Raw genomic sequence first — 27,628 nt, forward strand, 5'->3', positions numbered from 1 at the left:
TTGTCTTTTTTTAACTGTGTTTATTGGAGCTGGGAGTTAAAATTAGGCAGCAATTGGAAGTGAAGGGGGAGATAACCAGACAGTCCCTGTTTTGAATAATACACATGATAAATTTCATATTAACATGAACAGTAAAAAGTCAACTTCTTGTTAAGTTTCCGGGGAGTTTGTTTCATTCCTCTATTGTCTCCTTTTTGCCAGTCTCTTGTCCCTCGAAGAGTGGATACTTGGCGTCCACGTCAGCCCAGGTTATGTGCCCGTTTGCAAGGTCGCGAACTATGGTGGGAAGCTCAGAGATCTCAGCTCGTATCTGGCGCATGGAGTCGCGGTCTCGCAAGGTGGCCGTGTGCGGCGACCGGTTAACCGTGTCAAAGTCAATCGTGATCCCAAAAGCCACGCCGATCTCATCCGTCCTGGCGTAGCGCCGGCCGATGGATCCGGAGGAGTCGTCCACCTTGTGGGAGACCCCGTTTCTTGTGAGGGCTTCGGATAGTTCCTTCACAAACGGAATGAATTCCTGGTTTTGGCTCAGAGGAAGGACAGAGCACTTGAACGGCGCCACCACAGCAGGGAAACTGAAGTACGTCCGTTGCTCATCTCCCTCCCGGATGCGGAACGTGTGCTCAAATATTGTGTACATGATTCTTCCGATACCAAACGAAGGCTCAATCACATTGGGGACAATCTCTTCCAAGGTTTTCTGAAACCTCTTCACGCCGACCATGTCCTTTGTTAGTTGAAAAGTTTTCCCTTCCGTTTCAAAGGTAAATCCCCCTTTTTCGTTCAACAATTTCTCCATCTCATTGATGTAGCACTCATCACAGATGGAAAGGTATTCCAGCACCAGTTTGGCGTCCTTTTTGTAAGCCTTGCCAATGGCTTCCTTATTTACTTCAAACTGAACGACGTTGGCTGTTTTGGGTTCCTTCAGAGGCTTTTCAGCTACAAGAGGAACTTTGGTGGCTCTGGCGTGGCAAGAGAGGTCGTAGCAAGAGCGGTCAGCACAGCCAACAATTTCAATCCACCCGTAGGATGTTTTGGACTCTGCATCCCAGCAGTCACAGGCATAGTGGGCCATTTCATTCTCCATGTGTTGTCGGAAGCGCAGCTTGTTTGGAGAGATGCCGACTTTGACAAGGTAGAGGTAGATGCGGCCAATGAAGTAACCGAGCACCGAGTTATTGATTACACCCTGCTCAACAGCATCCCCCAGACGCATGGAATGAGCCGACTGCCCACTGGTCTGGGCTTTGGAAGAGTACAAGAGGATGTGAAGGTCTGCTACATTCTGGAACTTAGGGTGATGCTTCTCACTGGGATCCACAAAATGCTCAATTTCTGCCATTGTGAAATCTCTGACTCTAATGAGGCCTGAGCGAGGAGAGATCTCATTCCTGAAGGAATTCCCAATCTGAGCAGCAGCAAAAGGAAGTTTGCCTTGGTTAAATTCCAAGAGGCGTTTAAAGTTCAGGAAGATCCCCTGCGCAGTTTCCGGTCTCAGGTAACCTGGCATGTTTCCTCCAGGCCCGATAGAGGTCTTGAACATAAGATTGAAGGACACCGGATGTGAGGGCGATCTGGCTGCGACATCTGTCACCCCATTGATCGCCAGGGTTGATTCGGCTGATCTGGCTGGCTAGGCGGGTGTCCCCTTCCTCCCTCACCGCTCCATGTGCGTCCCTCCCGAAGCTGCGCGCTCGGTGGAAGAGGACGACCATCCCAGATAGAAGGAGTAAGATTGTTTTCCATAAGCAGAGTTTTAACAATGAGTCCATAAGTGACTGTGGAGGCCAATTCTGGATCCACACGTCTTTCCACAGTGGGGACATTGGTTTCCAGGCAAGAGCTGATCACAGTGTGGATTTGCCAAGCGTGCCTTCTTCCTAGCACGTTTCTCCCTTGCATCCTCGAACTCTCTGTGATATCCATGATATCACAATGAAATGTGTTGTCTGTGTGCTATGACTTTACTGCTCTCTGTGAATGTAGTTACTCTAGATGTCATCGAGATTAGTTTGCACATCCATGCAATGACAGCCCATCTCAGACAAATATTTACCCCCTCTGACTCCCAATTGCATATGTTTTGTCTATGTTATGGTGAGATGTCAACATGATGTGCTCAAAAATAGGCCATGGCTTTATGACACTGGTGGCAGCCCCTTTTCCTTTCTTTTAATACCAGCCCACCATAACCCAGCCTAACCAAGAAGACAAGAACTACTTCCCAGGAACAGAGTCTCCAGGGATGGACTCAAAGGGAGGAAAAATCCTAAGTGTGTTTGTGACCATATGAGTCCCCTCCTCCTCACTGATGATATTAATGTGCTTGTAAAAAGGAAGCAGTGCAAAGGGGACGTGACTGCACAGGCTGATTCGTATTTTATGGCAGGATTGAGCTGCATGACAAATGGCTCACTGGTTGAGCTACTCTTACAGCCCAGAAAAAACATAACTGATGCCACAAGTGTCTGTTTGGAGGCCTATTTCCCCTTCTTGACCCTCCTCATTAACTCTAAAAATGCTGAGAGGAAATAGGGGGGAGAAGGCATTGGGGAAGGAGTTATAGGAAGTGTTTGGTGATTGATTAGCAGCCATCCTCCTTCAGCTGTTAATCAGATGAAGTAAATGGCTAAGTGAATGAAAAAAGTTATTATTTTAGTAGGGTTGAAAAAGGTCCATACAGTGGTACCTTGGTACTCAAATGCCGAAAACCCGGAAGTAAGTGTTCCGGTTTTCAAACTTTTTTGGAAGCCGAATGTCAGATACAACTCTTGACTATTATTTCTGGGGGCACGTGCACCAATCAGAAGCTGTGCCTTGGTTTTCGAACATTTCGGAAGTCAATTGGGCTTCCAGAATGGATTAAGTTTGGCACTTTTTGTTTTTGCTATTTATTTTGCGTTTTTGTTTTTGAGGCTTTTTCGGTTAATTTGTTTTTGTGGCTATGTGGAACCCAGTTCAGCTACTGCCTGACTGATTGATTGTGACTGCAGAAATGGATAAAAGCCCCCCATCCAAACAATGACTATCATCAGTGCAGGAAAGAATTTTTTAATTTTTTTTATCATCTACAATACTGTCATGTTTATTTTATAGTACAGAACATTGATTATTGCTTTCATTTTATGGATCAACAGTCTTGTTAGATAGTAAAATTCATGTTAAATTGCTGTTTTAGGGGTTGTTTTTAAAAGTCTGGAACAGATTAATCCGTTTTACATTACTTTCTATGGGAAAGCGTGCCTTTGTTTTGGAACGCTTTGGTTTTGGAACGGGCTCCTGGAATGGATTAAGTTTGAGAACCAAGGTAACACTGTAATGTTGTAAGCTTCTTGCATGCATATTTGGAATATGCTATAGTTAGGAAATATTGCTATAACACGTGTCCAGGCCAAAACCTGAAAACCGGGATGTCTTCTAGGCTGTGCTCCAGGGCAAGTCACTTTACCCATGTGACCTCCTAAAAGTGCTTTTGCAGGGCAAGATCACAAGGCCCAAAATGGCCGCTGTGTTCTCGCATGAAAAAAAGAAGAAGAGATGTACCGGTTTTCAGTTGATGGGTATGCTACAATGTTAGGGAGATTGCACCATCTCAGCACATATCTGGTGGGAGCCTGAAGAACAACTGGCCATTGGCATGAGAGATGATATGACCCCCCCAATATCTCCTCTCTCGCTACATACCCAAGGAAAGACAAGCAGACCTTGCCCTCACTTACTTTCCTAAGGAACAGCCCAAAGGCTACATACCCTGTAGAGGTGCCTCCTTTAGAGATGATTCACTACCCCCAAAATAAGTCATCCTGCTAATTTGACCCTGGGTTTAGGTCTTGCCTAAAACAAAAAAGTCCCTTGCTAACTCCAGGGCCTCATCAGAGTTTAATGCAGAATCCATGCTGCTCAGTACTCCATTTGCTACAGGCCCCAAACTGAGTTTTGTGATAGAATGAGGGCTTTGCTTATGGATAGCAAGCACAGAGGTATGCAAAGCAGGAAGCATTCATTTCTTGAGTACAGAGTGAGTGATGGAAGAGTTTCAGCTGGTAAAGAGTCACAGCTTATAACTGCATTTGAAGTAATGTCATTCTGAAGTCAATCTCGGGAAAGAAATATGACATATATTATGTAGCCAAAGTCAAGAGAATATCCATTTTTATGCCAGAGCTTTTAGAAATATGACAAAAGTGGATTTCAAGGAAAATCAATCCTGCAAGTGGCTGAGGGAATGTTTGAAATAGGAGTATAAACTTGATTCTGCTGATGAATCTGAGTGCTGCTTCCAATGTCATCATTTTAAAATATGAAATACCTCCTTCAAGTTGCCCCTTCATCTGGACAGCTCCCGTTGGAATCTCTGCGCTGAGAACTAAGGGCCAGTTACTACATTCAGCAGAATCGAGCTTTTTCTCAGCAAAATTTACTGGGCTGTACCATTTCAGGTTGCAAATATGAGGCTGCATGGTTGATTTCTTCCTCATAAAATATCTCTGAACATAAAATGGGAAGGCAAGGAGAAGGCTACTTGGAATTTGTCTCCTGGCATGCTACACTTCTATGTGCAGCGATTATTATCTCATTGCTGTTGTTTGTTTGTCATTAAAGAAATATTTGAACATGCAAACCCTCCCCTGAAGTTTTGAACTAGTACAGTCCAGGAAAAGCTCTGCTACAGTACTTGATTTTACTGGGTGTATAGACTTCCACCCACTCTCATTCAGAGACATATTACGCTTTACTAGGAAGCAGCAATAGAAGATGTCTGATTGACTTGGGCATCCTTGTCCCACATTTCCTAGTTATACACAAAGGAGAATGTGGTACATCACTCACACAGGGAGGTATGATCTGTACCTATCTCAGGACCGCACACATTTCCCCAGAGGGTTGATGGGTGCATTTTTCTTTCATATGATGCTTAGAAGTGAGGAAAGAAAATGTGCTAGTCACTCAAGACATCATCTATTGCTGTTTCTTCATGATGTGCCAAATGGCCTTTTGATGTATGCCCCGCAGAAATAGCCCCCTCAGGCATTTTTCTCCATGCACTTGTAATTAGAACATTGCAAAACACACACATTAATTCTTTAAAAAACTTTATTTTTTTGCAGGAAGGGAAAATCTGTAAATGGGAACTTGCTGTGCTTGTACAGGTATGCCACAGGATTGGGAACCTTGATTGTGCAGACTTCCAATCATAGGGGGAACCTATGTGTATATATTGCAAGCTTCCCTTTACTGCTCACCACCCAAAATCTGTGGTGGGGCAGATCTGGCAAGAAGCAACAGTCGGGCATTTTCCTCCTGCACGTGATTAGTCATAACCAAGAGAATACCCAAACAAGACTGAAGAAGGTTCTGGAATCTGTCATCATCTGTCATGGAATCTTCTAATCAAGATTCTGGAAAAACCAGAAAGTACCAGTTACATAGCAATGGGTAAAAGGCACTCTGCGCCTACTCAAAGGCACTCTCTTCTGTGTTATTTCTCACATGCTGAAAACAGGTTCCACAGCTGAGACCAGACAGAAATGAAGCCCTGTGAAGAGCTCTCTTTGGATTTTGAATGTTCAACTTCACAGCTCAGAATCAATGTAGAAAAAAGATCTGCACAATATGTTCAAAGACCTGCCTGTTTGAAAAAAGAAACACATACACACACAGGCGCATAACCCCTGCCATGTACTCAAAATTATTAGAGCCAAAACTCACTGAGTAGCATCTTTTATGAATTATGTGCTGAGCTTCTTTACTTGGGATTTGGGCCAAATGTGGGAAAAGATTGATGAAACTTTCAAGCAACCGTTTGACCAATTCATCAAATTCCTACAAGTACTGTTGTTTTATGCGGATGAGGGGCTTAAACTTACAGAAAGAAACTAAAGTGGAATGATTCAAATTCCTGCCCCAAATATCTACATGTTTTAGCAGAGCAAAAGCCTGCCTTTTGATATTTCATCTTTTCATAGGATGAGTCCTAAATCACACCTCAGTTACTGCCAATATGAGGAATTTCTCGATAGAGCAGAGTGGACTGTCCTGGAACAATGGCACAGGCAGGGCACCCCTAGGGAGGAGGAAGATTGCAAGAGACCAGTACTGGAAGGAACATGGCACACAGAAGCAGGACTGCCAGGAGCCATGCTGTGTCACTGGAACTGCAAAATCAATTCCATGCCCTCACCTCAGACACTGTTTTTGGGCCAGAGGGACAAGGACAGCAGTTGCAGACCTCAGGATACCCTGAAGCGGTTGTGGAAGGTACTGTGCACAAAAAGATTCCTGCCACTCTCCAGAGGAGGAAGAGACATGTAGTGGTAATAGACTCCCTACTGAAGAGGACAGCAGCAGTGTGCCAAGGTAACAGGGTGTCCTGGAAGGTGTGCTGACTTCCAGGTTCACAGTTTTACAATGCGACAGATAGGTTTTCAAGTCTTATATAGCCCACTGACCACAACCCCTTCCTTCTGATTCATGTAGGTACAAATGATACTGGTGGACACTGCCTTCAACTTCATAGCAAATGACCATGAGACCCTGGGCAGGAAGCTGAAGGGCCTTGCAGCACAGGTGTTTTTTTCATCATTGAATATCATGGCCCATGAAATGAGGGGAAAATACTGGAAGTAAACTACTGGCTGCACAGACTGGTGGACCAAAGCTCAGAATGAGCTTAGGCTTGCAAGAGAGCTTATAGAATCATAGAATCATAGAGTTGGAAGAGACCACAAGGGCCATCGAGTCCAACCCCCTGCCAAGCAGGAAACACCATCAGAGCACTCCTGACATATGGTTGTCAAGCCTCTGCTTAAAGACCTCCAAAATAGGAGACTCCACCACACTCCTTGGCAGCAAATTCCACTGTCGAACAGCTCTTACTGTCAGGAAGTTCTTCCTAATGTTTAGGTGGAATCTTCTTTCTTGTAGTTTGGATCCATTGCTCCGTGTCCGCTTCTCTGGAGCAGCAGAAAACAACCTTTCTCCCTCCTCTATGTGACATCCTTTTATATATTTGAACATGGCTATCATATCACCCCTTAACCTCCTCTTCTCCAGGCTAAACATGCCCAGCTCCCTTAGCCGTTCCTCATAAGGCATCGTTTCCAGGCCTTTGACCATTTTGGTTGCCCTCCTCTGTACACGTTCCAGTTTGTCAGTGTCCTTCTTGAATTGTGGTGCCCAGAACTGGACACAGTACTCCAGGTGTGGTCTGACCAGAGCAGAATACAGTGGCACTATTACTTCACTTGATCTAGATGCTATACTCCTATTGATGCAGCCCAGAATTGCATTGGCTTTTTTAGCTGCCGCGTCACACTGTTGGCTCATGTCAAGTTTGTGGTCAACCAAGACTCCTAGATCCTTTTCACATGTACTGCTCTCAAGCCAGGTGTCACCCATCTTGTATTTGTGCCTCTCATTTTTTTTGCCCAAGTGTAATACTTTACATTTCTCCCTGTTAAAATTCATCTTGTTTGTTTTTGCCCAGTTCTCTAATCTGTCAAGGTCGTTTTGAAGTGTGATCCTGTCCTCTGGGGTGTTAGCCACCCCTCCCAGTTTGGTGTCATCTGCAAATTTGATCAGGATGCCCTTGAGTCCATCATCCAAGTCGTTGATAAAGATGTTGAATAAGACCGGGCCCAAGACAGAACCCTGTGGCACCCCACTAGTCACTCTTCTCCAGGATGAAGAGGAACCATTGATGAGCACCCTTTGGGTTCGGTCAGTCAGCCAGTTACAAATCCACTGAGTGGTAGCATAGTCAAGACTGCATTTTACCAGCTTCTTTACAAGAATATCATGGGGCACCTTGTCAAATGCCTTGCTGAAATCAAGGTAGGCTACATCCACTGCGTTCCCTTCATCTACCAGGCTTGCAATTCTGTCAAAAAACGAGATGAGGTTAGTCTGACATGACTTATTTCTCAGAAATCCATGCTGACTATTGGTGATCACAGCATTCCTTTCTAGGTGCTCACAGACTGTTTTCTTAATGATCTGCTCCAGAATCTTCCCTGGTATTGATGTCAGACTGACTGGGCGGTAATTATTTGGGTCCTCTCTTTCCCCCTTTTTGAAAATAGGGACAACATTTGCCCTCCTCCAGTCTGCCGGGACTTCGCCTGTTCTCCAGGAATTCTCAAAGATGACTGCCAGTGGTTCTGAGATCACATCTGCCAGTTCTTTTAATACTCTTGGATGCAGTTCATCTGGCCCTGGAGACTTGAATACATCTAAACTAGCCAAATATTCTTGTACTATCTCCTTAGTTATTCTGGGCTGTGTTTCCTTTGCTGAATCATTTGCTCCAAATTCTTCAGGTCGGGCATTGTTTTCTTTATCAGAGAAGACTGAGGCAAAGAAGGCATTGAGGAGTTCAGCCCTTTCTGTGTCCCCTGTTTGCATTTCACCATCTTCTTCTCTGAGTGACCCCACTGTTTCTTTGTTCTTCCTTTTGCTACGAACATACCCATAAAAGCCTTTTTTGTTGCTTTTAACCTCTCTAGCAAGCCTGAGTTCATTCTGTGCTTTAGCTTTTCTGACTTTGTGTCTACACGTGCTGGCTATTTGTTTGAATTCCTCTTTGGTGGTTTCCCCCCTTTTCCATTTTTTGTACACATCCTTTTTTAATCTTAATTCAGTTAAAAGTTCTTTAGATAGCCACCCTGGCTTCTTTAGGCACCTTCCATGTTTCCGTCTCATTGGTATTGCCTGACGTTGTGCTTTTACTATCTCCCTCTTAACAAACTCCCAGCCATCATGAACTCCCTTTCCTTTTAGTATTGCTGTCCATGGGATCTCACCCAGCACTTCCCTAAGTTTTATGAAGTCAGCTTTCTTAAAGTCAAGAAATTGAGTCCTAGTATGCTTGGCTGCTCCTTTCCGCTGTATAGTAAACTTCAGAAGAGCATGATCACTCGCGCCTAATGATCCTTCCACATCTACCCCACTAACCAAGTCATCAACATTGGTTAGGACCAGATCTAAAACGGCTGTTCCTCTTGTTGCATCTCCCACTTTCTGGACAATGAAGTTGTCTGCAAGGCCAGTGAGGAATCTGTTTGACCTTATGCTCTTGGCTGAGTTTGACGTCCAAAAATGGCTTTTTTAAAAAAAGATTTTTAAAAAGGTTTCTTTGGTTGTGTTCAAAGCAAGAGGAAGAACAAGCAAGTAGTAGGTCATCTGTATGGAGAAGACTGAGAAATGCTATTGGGTGATAGAGAGAAGGCAGAGTTGCTCAGCTCCTACTTGGTCTCTGTCTTCACCCAAAGGAAAGCAGTGCCTGACCTGGTGATACCAGAATAAATGATGTAAGGAGGGAGCTGCAGCCCAAGAAAGGAAAAGAGGTGGTAAGGAAACACCTAGTTATTTAAATGAATTCAAATCTACAGGGCCTGATGAGCTGCTTCCAAGGGTACTAAAGGAGCTTGCAGATGTAATCTCATAGCCTCTGTCTAGAATCTTTGATAATTCTTGGAGAACAAGTGAGGTCCCTTCAGATTGGAGGTGGGCAAATGTCCCCACATTCAATCATAGAATCATAGAATCATAGAGTTGGAAGAGACCACAAGGGCCATCGAGTCCAACCCCCTGCCAAGCAGGAAACACCATCAGAGCACTCCTGACATATGGTTGTCAAGCCTCTGCTTAAAGACCTCCAAAGAAGGAGACTCCACCACACTCCTTGGCAGCAAATTCCACTGTCGAACAGCTCTTACTGTCAGGAAGTAAAGGCAACCACATAGCTATTAGTTATGAGTGGATCCTTTAATGTTCTTAACAAAGCACAAGATTTTGCTACAGTTGACCAAATTCTATGTTCACATTTTCCCTTCCCTGCTGCTCCTCCCTCAGTGTTTAATTTACTGATATGTCACATTTTGCCCCGGTGACATCTAGACATCTAGCCAATTTTGTCTGCTTATATAGGGGTGGGGTAGCTATGACCTGCCAGATGTTGAGGAACTACAATTCCCATCATCCCTGACTACTGTCTAAACTGGCTGAGTGGCTGAGGCTGATGGGTGTTGGAGTCCAGCAACATCTGAAGAGATACAGGCTCCCCATGATTAATAGAAGCTAAAGAACAATAACTAGCTGCTTCCTGTCCTCCAAAACTGTTTCACAAGCTTATATCAAGAGTCTGAGAATGCAGCTACATTGGCAAAGAAAAAGCACTTTATATGTTTTGTTTATGCATTCTAACACTGTGACACCAGATGACACTGTGGAGTTCTGTTTTTACCAACCCAATTTCTCATACAAAGTATAGAACGTGTTTAACTGAAACACTTATTTGATGTGTCTAGATCCAGCCTGATTTTCAGCATTCTGTATCAAATGCATTTAGTTGGGGAAGTGGGTGCGTTTGTGCAAATTCAGCATCTATGGAACAGAAAAATGACAAACTCAAGCACACACAGTTCCAGAAGGAGGCAGCACATGTATATGAAAATGCACAAAGATTATTTCCAGGACAACGATGGACAAGAGTGGTGGTATAGAAACAGCTAGGCAGTAAGGGATGAGATAGAGATTGCCAAGCTCTTCCCCTGCTCCTTAGACATAGAATCACAGAGGACCAGGGCATAAGATGACAACCCCAATCGTACTGGAGAGCCAAAAGCAACTTCATAATTCCATATGTTTGCTTGAGAATGAAATAGTTGAGGCTGCTGTCTCTTTTATTACTGCCACTAACAACCCCTCAGAAAACACCAGGGACCATTTTCACATATCTCAGTTCTGTTTTTTTAAGATAAATTGCTCTGCATTTCAAATGAGAATTTTAAAACCTTTCCTTGTATTTTTCCGCCCCATTCAGTGTGTCACTGAGATTCAGCTCTGTGCTTATATTTGAGTCCTCAAAACAATTGCCCCAGAGGGTCGCCACAAAACATTATTGTTATGTATTGTAATATGTGCTACATTCTTGAAACAGCTCGATCCAACATTCAATGGCTTGAAAATAACTAGTGTTCCATCATCATTGTTGATGGGCTGTCTAATGCTTTTAAGGGAATACATGAGCCCAGTCTGGAGACAAAACACTGGCAGATTGCCTTGCATCATGAACATGTTCACCATAAATATGCACAGCATTCTCGGTTTACTAACTTCTTGGGTTTGGAGTTGCCCAGGGACAATGTGAGCCGCCAGATATTTAAGGTGGCGTCCTGGCAGTTGCCATTTAAAATAAAATTAATAAATCCACTTAAATCTGGGTTTTGAGCTGTTTTTCAGACTGAAGGTTCATCCACATTTTCCACTTGACCAGTGTTTTGATCTTATCGTGTACCAATCAATTCCCATGGGTCCGAGAGCATTTTCCCCCTTCACCCCCTTCACCCCCTTCACCCCCTTCAGCTGTGCTTAGCACCCAGACTGATGAAGAGTTCTGGTGGACTCAGAAGCTTGCTCACTGTTGGGTGGTATTTTGAATGGTTTTAACAAGGGGGCTTTGGAATTTAAGTGGCAGCTAATGCACCCAACCCAAATCCTACTCTGCTTTGTTTATTTGGAGTGTTTCCTGTCTGAGAAACCATTATTTATTTGTCATGAAAAGGACTGGCAGCCAGTGACCTGGGAGATTATGTCATCACCATCCCTGCTGTGAAATAAGTGGCAGTGTGTTGTCTCTGCCTGTTACATCCATATATTAAATCATCTTGAGTGCTCCATGTTGGGGTGGGAAAGCAGGGTGAATTGACAGGCAGTGTGGCCTCTGGAGTACACCATGTGGGCAAGTTGTGACTCCGCTTACTTCTGTCCGCACATCTAAATAAACAAGCCCTCAACTGGTGCCTCTCACATGCCCAGCATCTGCTCTCAGGCTTGCTGGCCATTGTCTCCCATTGATCTGGGAGTATGGATGAGATCGAAAAATCTGGAGACCCTCCCCCCCAATGCATTCAAGACAGCCGTGCTAACGACAGTATAAGAAAGCACGGAAAGATTTCACATAATAAGATGGTTGGGCAATAAAATGGCAGTCAAAGTTCAGAGTGGATAAGTACAAATTAATGTGCACAGGAAAAATAATTTTGCTTGCACACAATGGGTGGGTTTCTAAATTAGCTGGTACTGCTCAGGAAAGAGAACCTTAAGTCATCGTTGCCGAAAACACTGAAAGCAGCTTAATGCATTGCAGCTGTCAAACTCGAAGAAAGTAAACAGAATGCTAGGGACCATTAAGAAAAGGATAGAAAATAGCACAGGAGATATTAGACTGGCACAATGTCATTCTATAGCACAAGTATGTTCATATCCTAAGTGTTTTGTTTCGTTTTGCTCGCTCCACTTCAAAAAATGTAAATAGCACAGTGGAAGGAGAAAATGAATACAGATTCCGAGCAGGACTAATGGAGAGCTTACCGCTAGAATTGTTGTTGTCGTTCGGGGGAGCAGTAGGGGAAGCAGAACTGACTTGCCTTGCTTGCCAGGTTTCCTCCTTTTACCACCATCATCAGTTTTGTGGTGGCAGCAGAAGCTGTCCGCCCAGTGGACGCTAACTGATGGACACCATTTAGAACCCCAGAATTCCCTTGGCAAGGATGGCGTGTGATGATGTAGTGTCACTCGCTGGGGCATTCTGGGAAACAATTGGTTGTTAGCAGTAGTAGAAACGATCCCTGCTGATGCTGCCACCTGTAAATTCCTTCTTTCACCTCCTTTACCTTCAAAAATTGCTGAAATCACCTCCCTCATTTCCCCCCCACCCAGGAATGGGACAATGAAAATGGAGTGTCCATTTTGCCTTAATATGGAGTCACATACCAATAAGAAAGGAGCAGCTTTAAGAATTCAACCCATGTACCATAAGTAGAATTGAACATAGTACTAAGGTAAATGTTCCATCAGTGCGATGATTTATCCTTCACCCTCCTTCCTTTCCCTAAATCTATTCTAGGGGGTTTCCCCAAAGTCACTGCATGGGTTATGCACAGTGGGGAGTAAGGGGTAAGCCCCCTCATGCAAGTGGAAATCCTTGACCTAATGGGACTTGTTAGAAAAATACCACCCTGTAGAATTTAGGGTTGGCATCAAGCCTATTAAATAATATTTAGCTGTCAGGGCCAAGTTGTCTGTTGAAATTTCAGTGTGCAGTGGTACCAATGTCATTCAGTTTCGAGGGTGAGATGTTTAGTTTTCATGGCTGATCACTTGATGTAATCTTCCACTGGGAATCTTTTGAGACTTGCCTCACCTTATTTACCTTATTTTCTCTCCTTCCCTCCTGCTGGGTGTCTTTTTCTTTTCTCCAGTAGGTGGATTTGGATTACAAGAATGAGCAAGGATCTTTCAGATCTTCTTAAAGTCTTAGATGTTCTTAAATGATTTAGAAGTTTTTTTTAGCGTTTTTAGGTGTTCTTAAATGTTTTTAAATGTTGTACAGGTGTTTTTTTATTTTTTATTATATTGTTTTATTATCTTATTGTTTGCTGACCTGTGTTCCTTTGAGAGCAAATGTGAGAAAAAAAATGGCTTTTGCTTTTATTTCCCTGCCCCAGGCAAAGCCAATGTCTTGTCTCTTTTCAGTGGCCAGGTAGCATTCACTTAACTTGATTCATGAGGAGGTCGACCTTTTTGGAAATCATACTATGGAAATGAACGCTGCATTTCTAGGAAAATTGGGCCTACAACAAAACATTTCAGCATGGAGTTCATGGTTCCAGCCAGCCAGCCACATTCCCTTCCAGGATATCCCATTCCATGTCCTGTTCCACACTTTCCCCCCATTTCTCCCTCAAAAGTTTGTTAGCATTCTTTGCCCACCTAGCCTTTTCAGTTGTCCCTGAGTTTATTTGGGGAGTATTCCCATTAGTTGGTTTTTAAATATAAACTTCTACAAACCTTAGGATTTCTGCAAGCATTTTGAAACCTGCTTCTTGTGTATCAATGGATGTTTCACTATGTAAATATCCACACTCAGTAAATGAGTTCCCTATTTGCAGGAGAAGCCAACATGGTGCCCTCCAGATGTTGTGGACTACAGTGTCCACCAGTGGCGTAGCGTGGGTTGTCAGCACCCGGGGCAAGGCAAGTAATTTGCGCCCCCTAACCCGTGGATTTGCGCCCCCTAACCTGTGGATTTGCGTCCCCTAACCCGTGGATTTGCGCCCCCTAACCCTAACCCCCAGATGTTGTGCCCGGTGCGGCCGGCCCCCCCTGCACCCCCCACGCTACGCCACTGGTATCCACCACCCCTAATGACTGGTGTTGATGGGAGCTGTCATCCAAAACACACAGAGAGAGCACCATGCTTGCTACCATTGGGATACTGGACCATCTCTATATCTGAGCCCACTGGAGTTTAGGGCATGTTACTCTAGGATGCCCCTCTCTGCCAACTAAGAGACAGCAAGGAAAGAATCAAGGTAACCTTAACCTATTGAGTCTGAATGGCTTGTTCCAGGAATAGATGTGTGTGACATAGAAGCATTGGTGGTTCTTGTGCTGGAGCATGGCTGTGTCTCATGCAGATGGTGCTGGCAAGGTGTACATCAAAAAGACATTAATGCACAGTCAGCCCATCAAGCTTTCCTGTGCTAAATCAAATGCCAAAGCCATATGGCAATGACAGTCCTTGCTGACACACATCCCGGATGCTGCACCTCTGTATTTCTGGTGAATGCCATTCTGGTGCAGCTGAATGCAAAAGAATGCTTATTGACTTGTTCGTTCCCTGGTAGCAATTCCAGTGGGGCATGTTCTGTTAAGCTAGGCAAACATGCTGTTTTTTTCTGCTGCTGCTACAGCAGATTACATGCCCCAGGAAACCGAGGCAATCCCGGATCTCTGGTGGAGGCCTGTTGCAGATCTTAGGAAAATAAAATGAAAAGAGAATGAATTATCTGAAACATAAATTACTCCCACGTGTTCACATGCCACAGGATTTTCAGAACGCACAGGGAACAATACAAGGCTCCTTAAATTTTGAGAGCCGCCGGTGTGCATTCTGAATGGAAATTGAAGGCGCACACCCCTCTTGGCAACTGAAAAAGGCTTATATTTGAAACATTAAAGTGTAAAAACGATCTGCCACCAGAGGAGCTCACCCTGTTTGCTTTGGTGTGAGTCACTGAAGTGACTGTAACTTCCTTCTGCCACCTCCAGATATCCCCTGATTTATAGAATGAAACTGAAATATTCCAGAATGTCAACCCTAATCACATGAAAATATTATGGTGAGGTGTTCTGAGTCCCTGGCTCATCTGTCTTGGTGTTCTTTCCTACAACTGGGCATGTTCTCTACTTGAGATCCAAAATGATGTGGACAGCGATTGAATCCATATGGAGTGAGCAAGAGTGATTTCACCACCTTTTCTCACTCTAGTTGCTTCTGGTATCATTTCTTTCATTGTGCATTTAAAAACCCTACAGACAGTTGATTTGTTATCTATCCATCCATTATTATTATGAACATTCATTACTCACATCTGTATTCTTTTGTGTGTTTGCAACTGTCTCACTTTGGCCCTCCCTCCTGGCACTGCCTTCCATGTAGCAGAGTCAGCATCAGACTTCAGTCAGTCTGGCCCCTGTCCAGCACTGCTGGCAATCTCTCTGTCCCTATTGGGCAGCCGACTCTTCTGTTGCTTCTGCTGTTGTGGTGTGCTGCTCCCCTTCTCACCCTGGACAAGTCCACCTGGTGGTGGTGGTGATGTTGGAATGGGAGCTGCGTTAACACTGGGCTAGTCTATGGCCATTATCTGCCACTTTAGATTGCCCCAAATGCAATGCCAGACATCAATGTTGAACACTGCATTTTAGACCATCTTAGATGGTAGCTGGCCAACGTAGATCGAAGCTGAGCACAGGATCTGCTCCTGTCCCAAAGCACGATAACCACCCCCTGAGAATATAGTCAAGAAAGGAGGAGACATGACTAGTGGGGGCAAAAGGGTGCAGCAACAATGGTATGGAGGAGCACCAGGGTGGGTGGAAAGGGTGGCAGAGGGCCATTTGGGTGTCCCACCATACCAAGTCCTGATACCAACCCTAACCCTTACTGATAGCAGCAAAGCTCATTTCAGCAGCTTTAAGGATTCAAACCAGATGCCATGGGTAGTATTCAATGTGGTGCTAATGCCAACTTTCCATCATTATAAGGCTTTCTCCTTGTGCAACAGAACATTCTCCCCCTCTCCTCCTCCTCCTAAACCTACTTGGGGGGGGGGATGATTGCACCACACAGGCACAACCTTAGACCACATCATTCTGTCCTAGCCTGATTCTTTGTAAATCAAATTGCTGCCTAATTGATCACATCTCACTGTTCTCTTAACCAGAATGAGAAAGAGGGTGTTTCTTTCAGCAGCCAAGCAATCGGGAGACGGGACAGAGAAAGGTGATCTGATTAATCTGTAGGATGAGCGGAAATTAGTTATTTTCATCCTTAATCGCCCATGGGATAGGCCAATTATGAAGCTGTTAGAGACCGATTAGGTATTAGGGAAGTCACCCTTCCTCCTTACCCCACTCCTGTAACCCGGCATGAAATTACTGAAGTCACTCAATTTCACTCTGATTGAAATCCATGAAGGGAGATCTCACCACTGGGCATGGGGAGGCTGCAGATGCTTCATTTTCATTGCCAGCAGAGAACCAGCTTCCAGAAATCGACTTTACTGATTTTGCTGCAAATGGAGTCTTCAACATTGCAAGCGTACTATCCAAACACCTCACTTACTGACTCATTTCTCCCTCCTCTCGCTCTCCGTGTATCTGCCCATCCAAGGCTGTATGTACTCTTTAGGTGTTGCATTGTATTCAAATTCTGCTATTTCTTGCCATATTCTGGTTATTATTGCCAACGTATAAGTGGTCATCCTGAGACATATGTTGCATCTTTCATTTTCCTGATAGGGTTCCATGCAATTAATGAATAGGGTTGCGTGCAATTTAAAGGTGATCAGATCATGGGGCTTTTGATGCTTCCTAGGAGGGACGGAGACAGTTGGCAAATTTCTTTAGCAGCATGTTTCCCCCCCATAAATAGGATCAAATCAAAGGTATTTGATTAAACATAGGACAGGTGTTTTGTTTGTTTTTTAAACCGAAGTTACTAAAGTAAATGTTAGTAACTGCTTCAATGTCAATAGCAGCATCAGAGAATGTTGCCAGATTCCAGTCTGGCTTGTGTGTCTGTCGCTGGGTCTGCGCCAGGGTGATTTTGCACGCTTTTACAGTTGCCAAGGGCATCAGTGCCAACAGTTAACCCACTAGATAAGCCTCAAGTAGTTCCTAGGCAGAGACAGCAAAAGACATCTTCTCATTATTAGAGCATAAGAAAAACCCTTCAGGATCACACAATACAGCAACCAGATACTTCTGAGAAGAAACAACCTTACCGGGGGGGGGGAGGGGGAGGATGTCCCCTTTTGTCACCTCAGGCAAAATGGGAAGCTGCTGCCCCTGCCACTACCCTACAAAAAAGCCTTGGTTATGCCTTGATTATGTACAGGGATGCACAGCTGCAGGCTCTGGGTTCTGGCAAGATCTCTCAAGAGGTCTATGAGATCTCACTAGAGCATGGAAGCCACAGACACTTCTTTGTGCTTGTCCAGCAGCAGTGTGTTGGGAGGTGGTCCCCATCAGGGGAAAAGTGAGGAAAAGAGGTGGCAGTGGTGAGATCTCATGTGAACCTCCCCTCTCCTCAGGCACATACCTCAGTAGACCTCTTTTGCAGCCTCTTTGGATGTTTTTGCCTGGTTTGAACTCTCATAATTTATTTTGCTTGCTTCCCTGGAGGAAAGATAAAGAGGTGTGTGTGTAGACACTAGCCTGCTGTACATAGGCAACATTTGCATGTGTTGCTCCACCCACTTTTTGCTTCTGGCCCCTCCCACCACTGGTTATGCAACCCCCAGAAAGTGGCCCAGAACAGAATGTGAACCTCAGTCTGAAACCTCTATAGCAATGGCTCTGTAACAACCTCTCGTGTCTCTTGCACTACCAGCAATGAAATCTTGTTTCAGGGCAGATTTTCCTCCTAATTTCTAGGCACCAAAGATACAAGACCTGCTCCTGGAATGCGCTCATTACTTAAACGGTGACAAGAAGGAAGTTCAGCTTTCAGTCCTGGATAGTCCTCTGTCCTTTCCTCCTGGTTAAAGTAAAATAGAGTTCCGCTCGGTGGCTTCCTGGTCCCAGCAGAGAATGAGCTCTTCCTTTGCCGCTTGAGCAGCTTCTAATATTTTACCTATCTCTTGCCATTTTATTTTATATATACTTCTTTCATTCATTCATTCAGTCAGGAAATAAAATAAAGTGTGATGGAATGAAATGGTGAAGGAAGAGCATGCGAGTCCCCATCCCTCTCCAAATCCAAAGCAGTTGATTTCCCTTCACAGTCAAACCACCCCTGAGTTGGTCCAGATTAACACTTTTGCTGAAGCAGGAACATAGGAAGATACTTTACACTGATTCAGCCCATTGGCCCAGCTAGCTCAGAGCTGTCACTACACCGACTGTAGTTCTCCAGGGTTTCAGACTGTTGTCCCTCCCAGCTTTACCTGGAGATGCTGGGGAGAGAACCTGGGAACTGCTGTATGTCAAGCAGATGCTCTAGCACTGACTTTCAGCCATTCCTGCTGACCGGGCTTGATTTGGAATTCAGCTTCTAGCTCTGCATTCCTGGCTTCGGATGGAATGGGGTGGTGTGAGATAGATAAACTTTATTTGCATTAGCCAACAGCCGTAGCAACATAAAACAAGCAATATATACAATTAAAAAACAACAACAATGGATAAAAAGGACCACCAAATGACCAAGACCATCGTTCAAATAGTGGCCCTTAATCTCATCCCCCCCAATAAACCTAGCAACCTTTGCTGTTGTCTGATCATTCTGATCTGACAACAGGAAGAACAATGTGGCCTCAGATGGGCAGCCTGGGATGGTAAGTAGGAGTGGGGTGATGATCTCATTCCTCAGGTCTTTATAAAGGGGGCAAGACAGGAGAACATGAGCCACTGTTTCCAGATTGGAATGGGGTGGTGGTGGTGGGAACGCAAGGGGTTGGTCTGAAAATTACAGACCAAATCCTACTTGACCTTTCACAGGACACTTTAGTGTGGTTATATATTTTGTTTCTTTCTTTATTAATTTATGGAATAGCATGGAGCTTTAAAAAAGGGTCATGGCTGCACTTTTGACCTCGGTTTGCGAATTTAAGGGTGCCAAATTGGGTGCTTGAGTCTGCATACATACTATACATTTAAAGCACGAACGAGTCTGCGTACATACTATATATTTAAAGCGCAAACTCAGCAAGATAGCATGAGGCTCTTAATCTCAGGGTTGTGGGTTCGAGTCCCATGTTGGGCAAAAGATTCCTGCATTACAGGGGGTTGGAATAGATGACCCTCATGGTCCCTTCCAAATCTAAATTCCATGATTCTGCCAAATCCTGGAAGCTGTAAGTTTGTGAAGGGTGCTGGGAAATGTAGCTTTCTGAGGCGTAAATATCAGCTCCCAGGATTCTTCCATGCAGCCTTAAACTGGGATGAAGATTTTTGAAAAGGTGTGCAAACCATTTGAGTATCATGCTTCGCTGCTTCCTTTATGGTTCCTTCCTTCCTTCCTTTCTTCCTTTGGAAAGCTGGCAGCATGGACATTAGAGGATTGCAGTGGCTGGTGGCCATTAGTCTTCCCCGGGAACATTGCTGCACCGAGATGGTTTAAATCAGTTTTTTGGATTCACTCCTCCATCTCTCCTCCACCTCCACAAACATGGAGTGGCAAATTTGAGGGAGATTTTGCTACAGCCCCTCCCTAAGTAACCCACAGATACTTGACATGATTCCTGAGTATTGGAGTTGATCCTCATGATTACACAGTGGGGAAAAACACTAAGAGCATGTTATTCATTCATTTATGCACCCATCATTCTTTCAACTTATATATTGCTTTTTTATACAAGAATTCCAGAGTGGTTGACATAATAAAACTTTAAAATACAAAAAGAATTCAGCATAACAGATAAAACTAAATCTCTACAGAATATGCAACATACAGAAAACAGCTGAATCCAGCAGCTGCTTTTCTATACCATACAACAAGCCAACAATACTAATAAAGTGCAGAACTTTTTTTGGGGGGGCATTGAATTTTAGGGAAACTAAAATGGCAGCCACAACTCCAGCCACCAGAGGCCTACCGGTCACATTCCTGTTGGGACCTTCAGCCCTGGAGCTGACAGATCTCTTTCTGGGTTCAGTGGAGTTCTCTTGCCATCATATCTGCCTTCGCCAAGGAGTGAATATCATTTGAGGTGGGCATAATGAAAGGTGACTGTGTCCACCTCAAATAGGGATCAGCATAATTAGAATGGAGGGTTTGTTTGTTAAAGCACCTTCAAACTAGTGCCCCATCCTTACTATAGTTGCTATGAAACACAGAAGCTCGATTGCTGACTGGGACCAGGTATACATCACCTGTGTACCTCACTAACTTTGAAGCCATCTATATTGGCTTTGGGATCAATTCTGAACACAACTCAAAGAGCTGGTGGCAATCTTGAAGCCCTGAACTCCTTGGAACACAGATACCCCTTCAACCACATCGACTTGCATTAGGAATATGCCTCAGCAGTAAGACAGGTGGGGACTAGAGAGAGATGATCTGTTTGTTGGTGACATCCTAACTTTTGTCAGTATCTGGTGCAGGGGTGCCAACTGAAATAAAATATGGGGGGAGGGAGTAATGAAGGCCCATCCCACATAATTCATCATCATTTGAATTGCAATGTCCATCAACTTTAGGGGATGTGGACCCCTTAAATATGTTACTGGAGGCCGAAGGAACTTCAGTCCCTAGGAGTTGGCTCCTATGATCTGGTGAAATAATTTTGTTCCGGCTGCACAACAGAACTTATCCTTCCTCTCCTCTCTCTGTGCCCCCACCCCCTATATCTGTTCTGAGGGGGTTCTCCCAACTCTCCAGAGCCTACTTTTTTTGGGGGGGGGGTTTGAATAGGCGCATGTGAGAAGAGAGGTAGGATAAATTTGACTGCACAAGTGGAAATTGTCTCATTGAATACCATCTTCTGGAATTATCTCCCAAAGGAAGTTCATCTATCATTGCAAGACCCCTTTTACCTCTTTCTCCATATTGATGCCTGGGACACTCATGCACAAAACACCTACTTTACAAATAGGGGGAAGCTGTTCGAGTATGAATTAGCATCATTAAGTTTCCATTACTTTGTTTTGTTTTATTTTTGGTTTAACTCCAAGCTTGCTGTGCTATGCTATCCGCTGCGTACCTGATGATGCCCTGTTAAATCGGCCCCTGTGCTGAGCGGGTGAGCCAGAGTAGCTTCAAATCACTGCCCTGAGATGTATGGTGCTGGGTTGCAACCTTAACAGGAACGGATGGCTCTTTAGCTGACTGGATGACATTCAGTGGAGCCAATTGCCTTGAATCAGCCAGGTTGCCTTTCTGCTTGCTTTCCTTTGGCTGCTAAGGAAATTAGGCAGGTTGTGAAGAATCTGTGCACAATTAGTGTGGCAAATTGGAGCTTCCCACGAGGATACACAGCATCACACACACCAGGAACAAGAACGGAGCTCTCCTGTACAAAGGAAGCCCATTTAATGCATTAAATATTTAATTCATCAACTAAAGCTTTAATGAGGTGAAGACATTACACAGAGGAAAATGCCAAAGGGGTTACTGGGGCAGGACAAGCCTCTCTGGGAGATAATATATTGTCTTCCTCTTAGATATATTGTGTTTCTCTTGTATTTTCTATTTTTTTGTACCACAAAAATCAGTGCCTTGGGAAATGGACTCATGATACTTTCCCTATATCTGAATATATGTTACAGCCTCGCCACCTGCTCAAGGTACGTTGATTGAAGGAAACAGGGCTGGAGTAGCAGATTTGTTGTCTATCTATATAAAGAATCACTCCAAAAATTACTGTGGCGTTTTAAGAGAATGGCACAATCACTGCCACTCAAGGTGGAATCAGGCAACCCTGTGGCAGCTCTTTATTATTTGTTTGTTTGTTCACTACATTTATATCCACCTTTCCTCCAAGGAGCTCAAGGCAACATACATAGTTCCACTCCTTCCAATTTTATCCTCACAACACCCTGTGATAGGTTAGGCTGAGAGTGAATGGCTGGCCCAAAGCCACCCAGTAAGTTTCATGGCTGAGTGGGGATTTGAACCCTGGTCTTCCAGGTCCTAGTCCAACACTCTAACCACTACACCACACTGGTTGCCATGTGGAGAGGTGACTGCAGGACCAGCTAGTGACCTGAAGTCTCTCACAATGCAACACAGTCCTACACTCACTCTGATGTTTGAATAAAGCCCTATTCAGATGCCAGCGCATATGGTGATTCTTGGGCTTGCATGCATGCCCCCACTCACTTCCTACTTTTAGCCCACAGGCATTTAGGCAAATGCCTGAAAAGGGCTTAACACCCTCTGGTGGTCTTTTGCTAGCTTGGCTGCTTCCTCTTCTAAGAATGTTCCCAGGAAGAAAACATCTGGAGCCTGCTTTCCACATTGACAGCTGACTGCAACATGCAAAGAGATCATCTAAATTCTTCCACCCGCTTCGGTTGCTGCTCCATGTGTGCTTGGCAGCCATGAAAGTGCCACACCTTAATCAGCTGGACATCTCTCCTGGGGTTGCTCTCCATGACATAATATGTGGACAGAAGGTTCTAGATGTCTTCTACCTGTGAGATCAGCCACCAATAAGAGAGTCTGCAGAGAGGGTCTAATTGTCATAGTGGTTTAACAATCAAACCCTCCTCACAGGGAACACTGGGAATTGTAGCTTTCTGAGAGGGAACAGGGGCTTCCTAACAACTCCCAGCACCTTAACAAACTACAGCTCCCAGAATTCTTTGGGTTAAGCCATGACTGCCCAAATGGCATCACGGTGCTTTATATGTATGGTGTGATTGTGGCCTTACTCAGCATATACCATGCAATAAACTTGCAAGGAAGGGTGTGTGGGATTAGTATGGTTAAATCAGCTGCAGTAACCAATAGAGTTGTGCAGCATTATTCCCTTTCTCACTGGGAACCCCATAAGTCTGAAGTGCCTCCAGCTTCACAGCCAGGAAAAAAATACAAGGCAGTGGCAATGGCCAATTATTAAAGGACACATTTGCCTCAAGAGCTCCTCCTGGTTCATCGCACAGGGTGAATTGTATTATCTGCCTTTTTTGAACTTTTGAATATATAAGTAGTCCTTTAAGTCCTTATCAGCATGAGTCTCAGGTTGGGTGTGAGGGAGGAATGCAAAGATATGTGGTTTTGGGAGTTTTGGGTTCCATCTTGTCCCTGCCAGAGGCATTGTAGGCTATGCTGTACTTGTGTTCTGTTGAGTATTAGTATGTGTGAGGGGGGAAAATGAGGGAGTCAGTTCTAAAATGATTCCAGCAGTTGCTTCTGTATTAGAATTGCTTCAGATAATCAAGCACACGCACAGGGTTAGGGGAATCTTGGGATTTGGAGAGGAATAATAAAGGATTAATCAAGAAACTCCTGAATGAATTCAATATTTAAAAAATGACATACGGAGCATGCAGCTTGATGTTTTTATGATTAGGCTGGCGGATAATTGGAAAGAGCAGATTCTGCCCCACGCTTGGCCAGGCCCAGTCTCTGGGAGTTCTCTCTGGTTAAGCACTCCTTCCTCACTTCCTCATATAATCTTAGAGTTGGAAAGGAACCAAGAGTCATCTAGTTTGCTTTTGCCATTGATTTCATTGGGACTCAGATTCAACTAACTTTGGCTGGATTCAATCATATATATTATGGGGAAGTGTGAGGCAGGGAGAGGCATCAGCTCCATGCTCAAAACCACCCATAGTATGTTTTAAGACATTATCTTCATCCTGCTTTATAGGGAACTAGAAGATTTGTCCTCAGTGCAGTTTTGAAATTAGTGGTCAAAAAACAGCGCATTTTTGAAGAGTTCAGTCCACCATCTTGACTCAAAATGGCATCCGATTGTACCCTGACATAGACGAAAACCTGCTCCTTGATCTCAGGAAACATCATGCAATATTTGGTTACAATGTTGTTAATAGTATCCAAATGCATATCAGGCAGATTTCCAAAATGTTTAGTAGATGGATCAGCAAGATTTGGTTGGTACCACACTTCCATCATGTCTTCCAGTTGCATCCTCATCCTCAGACCCAGACTCTGTTAATACCCATAATTTTGGGAAGTTAAATGTACTTGAATGAGGTTATAGAATTCTCTGTATTAGTATTATTATTATTATTATTATTATTATTATTATTATTACCCCACCCATCTGGCTGGGTTTCCCCAGCCACTCTGGGAGGCTCTCAACAGAATATTAAAAGCACGATTGTCAGGGGTTCAGGAGCAGAGGCGAGGGCAAGGGAGGAAACAGAGAGCGAGGGGGAGGAGGCAGAAGAAAGGATGAGTGATGACGACGACCCGAGATCTCCGAGTCTTTCCAGTGAATCAGAAGATTCACAAAAAGGAGCACCGGTGGCCAGGGCAAGGGGGGAGACTAGGGGGACACCCCAGGAAGATAGAGCCAGAGGGGACTCAGAGGAGAGCAGTTGGAAATTGGGACCAGCGTCACCGCCAGAGAGTAGGAAAGAGGAAGAGCGCCAGGGATCAAGCGCTGGCAGCTCGCAGCAGGAGGGAGGGCACGAGTCAGGAGTGGCCACACCTTCATCGGGGAGCGAAGTGACGGTTAGACGGAAAGTGGAAGGTTGGGTGCACGCGCCAAGTTCAAATGCACAGGAAGGTGGCGCAGTTGGCAGCCCGGAAAGGGAGCCAGGTCCTAAAGCCCGGCGCAAGGAGACAGGAGAGTCAGGGGGGTCAGCGTCAGAAGAATCCCGGAAGGAAGAGACCCAGGGGGGCAGAGGGACCCAGAGGAGAACTGTCAGGCGGAAAAGGTGGAGCAGGGCTAGGATATTAAGTTGGTGCGCAAGGGGCGGAGACTCAGACGGAGCTTTGCCGATCTAAGCATAAGACGTAGGGTTGCACGCAGCAGCTCGAGAATGGAGACTGTAACTCAATAAAGACTTTTATTTAACCATCGCTGGCTAGCGTGATCCTCTGTGAGCTAGGATCTGGAAGTAACCCTGACAACGATAAAACGTCGAACATTAAAAAGTTCCCTAAACATGTTTGCCTTCAAATGTTAAGGATGCCTGCTCTGTTGAACTACACAAGTGTCTTGCTATCCGAACACAATGAGTTTTCAGGAAATCATTTGTTAGGCAAGCATTTGCATGCCGTTTTTCATTGATTCCTATGGGGAAAGTTCTAATGCATTCCCAACCATGGAATCTTGACACCAAAATGATAAGAAAACCCAGGAGAAACCCCTGAAACCTTGCAAAAGAGGAAATGGTCGCTTGTTTGTACAATCTCTACTCACATTTGGATATTTTCATATAACGAGCATTTGGATAATGGGAGCCACACATGTAGCAGACCACTGGGAACTCTTTGCAAAGCACCTTGAGCCTTCTCATAGGCAGATCATAATTTAAGGATAATAAATAAATATGTGTTTTAAAATGACTTAAGTTTCAAAGCAGTTTGATTAACAGGAAATGTTATTCATTCCTAACAACAATCTATCACTTAAAAGTGCTTTTCAAAATGAAAATATACTATAGATTTAAAACTGTGGATCCAAGCTGACGGCACATTACAGCTAAAAATAAAACCTCAGATTGAATTGTCATTCTGGTTGCTTTGTCATCTTGCCAAGGTAGCTATTTCTGCAAGGCAAATGGTGACCTCCGTATTTAACCTCCCCAAATAAATTCAATAATGTATTTTTTTTCTACAAAAAATAGAATGAAGAAGAGAAACTATGTGAAAGCAGAAGAAGAGCCTTAATGGGCTGGATCTAAGGTGTAATGAGTCCAGTTATCCTCTTTCTCACAGGGGCCAACCAGGTGCCTCTGGGGAACTCATCAAGAGGAAAGAAAGCCAATACTCACCTCCCAACACCACAAAGGAGTGGTGGCAAGAAGGAGCAGCACTGCAGATATAGCTTCCTTGGCCTTGCAACCTCACTGCCCCACCGTCCTGGTATTTGAAAGTGCTGCTGCTGCTGAAAGCCAGGTCCATGGTGGCACCCCTCCCCGCCAGCCCCCCTGCACCTACGGTTACTCTTGAGGAACTGGTATTGCTTAAAGGTTCCATGTAAGCATGGGCTTTGCCTTAGAAGCACTTTTCTAAGTACAGTGGAACCTCCTCCTTACAAACGTTTCAGGTAATGAGCTCTGCCAACCCGGGAATAGATGCTCCTGGTTGCGAACTTTGCCCCGGGATGCAAGCGGAAGTCGCGTGCTGGTGGCGCGGCAGCCCCATTAGCGAAAGCGCACCTCATGTTAAGAACGGTTTCGGGTTAAGAATGGACCTCCAGAACGAATTAAGGTACCACTGTACAGTCGTACCTTGGTTTTCAAACAGCTTAGTTCTCGGATGTTTTGGCTCCAGAACGCCACAAATCCGGAAGTGACTGTTCCAGTGTGCGACTATTTTTGGAAGCCGAATGTCCGACAGGGCTTCTGCGGCTTCCGATTGGCTGCAGGAGCTTCCTTGGTTTCCGATCCGTTTTGGACTTCCAGAACGGATTCCGTTCGACTTCCAAGGTATGACTGTAGCTTTAGAGTGTGCACATGCTGTGTACAACCACCATTTTGGAGTGCTGCATGCACAACGCCATCCCTATGTCGTCCCTGTGCCACACTATTTCATACCTCCAGCATGTTGAGTCCCCAATCCAGAATGTATGTCTTCCTGCCTGTGCTCTTGCACAAGTCATGTGACACGCGTGAGATCACATAACCCAAAAGATCTGCTTTTTTCGGGGCCATGCTCTCACGGTGCCCAAAAACATGTGTTTGGGGTGCTGCGTGAGATCACACCCTGCCAAAAAAGGGCTTGCTTTGTTGCGAGATCTCAGAGCAAAATCACGTGATCCAGTGGCTTCTGTGTTCTTGTGTGAAAAAGCGGGATGACCCTTTTTTCCTGGGACACTTGTGGGGTATGCTATTTGTCCACCTAAAGTGCCTTCTGCTGGAAAGCGTGTTCTCCCTAGCAGAGAGCACGTGTTGCGGTTGGGAACAGGCCACCCTCCAGTGACTAGGCAAATTTAGTTGAATCCCGACCATTTAAATGGTTAAACTGGGTTGCTGGGGTGTTTTGATTGTTGCCAATTCAGAGGAGGGGTCAGAGTCTATATATACAGGGGCCAGACGTTGGCACGGCCTCTTGGCCGTTTTGCATCGGATCACCCGCCCTCCCTCCCTTGTTTAAGGGGGGTATTGAAGGATTGCTTGACCTTGCTATGCCTGTCATGGGGTCGTTCGCCTTGGTGCGAGGGCCTGGTAGGAATTTTGCCATCTGGCTGATTGGCTGGTGCCATTTGGTTTTTGCCTACTGCGTAGCAAATCGTCACAACTTGTAAGGTTGGCGGTTAGGCACTGGTTAAATTGGTGCTTGGAGGGGTAAGTGCCTACCCCTCCAAATGATGCGAATGGGAATTCCGTTAAAGGAAATCCAGGGGCTTGCCATTCTTTCGTCCTTGTCCCCGGAGTCGGACTTGGGCCGTGCAAGCCCCACAGGAACATGAGGGTG

The 27,628-nt window shown here is 44.8% G+C and overlaps 1 pseudogene across 1 annotated transcript; it reads right to left on the bottom strand.

The window, feature by feature from the left end:
• On the bottom strand, positions 1–26,865 carry LOC309531606 (glycine--tRNA ligase pseudogene; annotated as a pseudogene). Its single transcript has 3 exons — positions 26,749–26,865; positions 23,996–24,187; positions 1–1,636 (listed from the first exon to the last, which is right to left on the bottom strand). The product of its transcript is annotated as a glycine--tRNA ligase pseudogene (transcript).
• Between the last annotated feature and the right edge of the window lie 763 nt (positions 26,866–27,628).

The sequence above is a fragment of the Podarcis vaucheri genome (genome assembly GCF_965113315.1).
Source record: "Podarcis vaucheri genome assembly, chromosome: 4".
NCBI lineage: Eukaryota > Metazoa > Chordata > Lepidosauria > Squamata > Lacertidae > Podarcis > Podarcis vaucheri.